Raw genomic sequence first — 3,512 nt, forward strand, 5'->3', positions numbered from 1 at the left:
CACACCAAACAAACATTATAACAGTCAGGACTGAGGACAGAACCCAGCGAGACAGCCCAGAGCCCTCCTCGGCTTGCTCACGGATATCTCTGGGGACAACTACTGAACTTTATATCCACCCCTGTAGCATCACATGGCCCATGTGTCCTGGGCCCAGAGACACAGGAAGTGCAGCCAAAGGCCTCACAGAAACCCCGTAATCCAGTGCAAGCCCCGGGGGAGGAGAGGAGGACACTGGCCTAGGAGTGCCTGGGGAGTGCCTGCTGGCCCCCATGCAGGGCCTCATTTTTCTCAGTTTTCCGCTTCAGATACCGGTGATCTGCTTAGAACCCGCTGAGCATGGATGAAGCTCTGTCAGGCTGTGTGTGCTAGAACCCACCTTCTCCTGCCTTAGGAAAAGCAACACCAGACTCTTCTCTAGCATTCTAGATCATCTCTGCTTCCCATGAGCCCCAAAACTCACCCAGAGTGGTTCATGGGAGGGCAGTTTGCTCCAGCTAAATGGCTTGGTAGAAAGACGTCCCCACACCTGGTCTTGTTTGATACTCAAGAAAAACCTATGGGGATGGGTGTTAACCTCCTTTACCAACAGGTAAACTGAGGATCACCTACAGAAGTTATGTGACTTTCCCTAGGTCAGTGGTCGGCAAACTCATTAGTCAACAGAGCCAAATATCAACAGTACAACGATTGGAATTTCTTTTGAGAGCCAAATTTTTTAAACTTAAAACTATATAGGGCCGAAACCGGTTTGGCTCAGTGGATAGAGCGTCGGCCTGCGGACTCAAGGGTCCCAGGTTCGATTCCGGTCAAGGGCATGTACCTGGGTTGCGGGCACATCCCCAGTAGGAGATGTGCAGGAGGCAGCTGATCTATGTTTCTCTCTCATCGATGTTTCTAACTCTCTATCTCTCTCCCTTCCTCTCTGTAAAAAATCAATAAAATATATTTTTTAAAAAAAACTATATAGGTAGGTACATTGTTATTAACTTAATTAGGGTACTCCTAAGGCTTAGGAAGAGCCACACTCAAGGGGCCAAAGAGCCGCATGTGGTTCGCGAGCTGCAGTTTGCTGACCACGGCCCTAGGTCATTCAACTAGAAAGTTCAAAGGTCAGACCCAATGCTCTTTGCGTGAGACACAGTGCCAAATGTCTCCCCTCCGCATCAGAGGGCGTGGCCAGGAGAGACATTCACCTCCTTATGCCACCCCACCTCTCCAGGGGACCTCCCTAAGGATCCCAGGGACCCCAAGTATTCAGCATCTCTCTCCCCAGAGGGAGGAAGTGAAAGAGGAGGGAGAGACCCAGTCAGCTCTCCTGGACACAACTCTTGGGGAGCCCCCAGCCCAAACCAACCAGCAGGATCTGTGAGGTGATGTGAGGAAGGAGAGGCCTCCGCCTCCCATCTACACCAGCCCTCAGTCGCTCCCCCCACTCCACACCCGTGGGCCCCCCCCAGTCCCTATGCCACATATTGGTAGTGAATTCCAATCCCAGCCTGCCTGGGGCTGGGAGGGAACGGGTAGGCATGGCCTCCAGGTCTTTGGTTTGCTGTAACTTAGGAAACCCTCTTCATTTTCTGTGCTCCCCCGACTCTCTACAGACACCTTGGGAGCTAAGAGGGGCAATAACCTTACGTCCACTTCCATCACCAGACTATGAGCACCCATCACTGGTTGTTGTTGTTGTTTTTAAATATGTTTTTATTGATTTCAGAGAGGAAGGGAGATGGAGAGAGAGAAACATCAGTGATGAGAGAGAAACATTGATCAACTGCCTCCTGCACGCCCCACACTGGGGATTAAGCCCGCAACCCGGGCATGTGCCCTGACCAAGAATTGAACTATGACCCTCTGGTTCATAGGTCGACGCTCAACCATTGAGCCAAGCTGGCCTGGCTTAATATACTTTTTTTGTTATTGATAGTATTACAGATGAGCACCCATCACTGTTGCTCTCGCATCACCCAGCTCCTCCAGGCTGGGACTGAATGCTGACACATAGTAGGTGCTGATTAACACTTGTAGAACTAAGTTGGATTTATGTGAGCAGAAATTCCTTCCCTAAGATCCCCCCGGTTTCATTATCCCTGCCTCTCCTCCTTGGCCCTGCTTCCCCTTCACTCTGCATATCCCAAGTCCTACAGTCTCCCCTACCCAGGAGGAGGACCCCTCCTCCTCAGGAGGGCTTCCCAACTACTCCCACCCTCGGTGAGCTCTCTGCTTCCTGAAATGCAGAACCATCAGAGGGATGTTTGAAGGATTAAATCAGACAATGTAAGTAAAATTGTCAGAGCATGCTTTGGCACATCACAAAGGCTCAATAAATCTGGGCTGGTTGTGATCAAGGGAAGAACCGCTGCTTCTTTCTGCTTCCTCTTCTTGGCCAGGCCTGTAGGCCACCAGGGGGCGCCCTCTGCCCAAAAGTCCCCGCCACCTAGGCCAGGACGTGGCGTCCTTCCCTGAGACTGGGGGTGGGGGGGGGGGGCGGGAGCGGGGGAAGGCCTCGGACTAAGCGGGGGTGGGTACGTGAACCTCGGGTTTTGTGGAGGAGCAGTAGGGAAGCATGGAGATGGGGAAAGTACCCTTTTCACCTGAACTTTTCATTCTCGGATGGACACACAGGGCGATAAGGGGGTGTGTAAATTGGGAGGCCTCCAAAAAAAAAGCATCTGTTCCTTTTTTCCCAGGGAGGGGGCTCTCTTACCCTCTCTTTGCAATTCTGCCTTCTTTTTAGGATTTTGGGGGGGGGGGGGGGGCATTGCAATTAACAAAAAAAAAAACCCCAAAAAAAAAAAACCCCGGGCTTTTCCACATGGGTCCCATTTTATGGACGAAGAAACGGAGTCTTAGAGGAGCTCAGGAAGTGATACCTTTCCCGGGTGTGCTGAGTAACTGAGACTGGAATCCCGGCCCGAATGCCCTGGCACCCCCTGGACGGCTAGTTCTGTGCATAATCGACTTTCATCAGGGTTATGACCCTTCCTCACGGCCTCCTCCCTCAGAAAGCCACACCCTGGGATCAGGTTCTCCAGGCATGGCTTTTCCTTTAAAAAAAAAGTTCCACTTTGCATCTGGCACAGCAGGCCGCAGGGACGGACAGGGGATGCCGCGGCTCCTCCACGCTGAAGGGGTTAAGGCCCAGGCCCCGCCCCCGCCCCCGCCCCGGCCGGACCGGCGGGAGTATGAATAGCCTCGCTCCCACTCCCGACTCCCAGTCGCTCCAGCCGCTCCTCGCCCCGTCCTGTCATTGTCCCCGTCGGCCTCCTTCTCCCCTTTCATCCTAAAAGCTGTGCGAGCCGCTGGCTTCTCTCGGGGTCCAGCGTCTCTCTCTCTAGGGCGGGGCGAACGTGGAGGATAGACGGCTGCCTGGAGGGGGAATCATTTCAGACGAGAGGGTATGCTCGACATCGGCTCTCACTTCTGCCTCTTGATCACGGACTCTGGGGAACATTGTGAGCAGTCTCACCCTCCATCTCTTCCGACACCAGCATCTGCCCCTCGGAGCTCAC

This window comes from Myotis lucifugus, unplaced genomic scaffold, assembly GCF_000147115.1.
Source record: "Myotis lucifugus unplaced genomic scaffold, Myoluc2.0 scaffold_211, whole genome shotgun sequence".
Classification (NCBI taxonomy): domain Eukaryota; kingdom Metazoa; phylum Chordata; class Mammalia; order Chiroptera; family Vespertilionidae; genus Myotis; species Myotis lucifugus.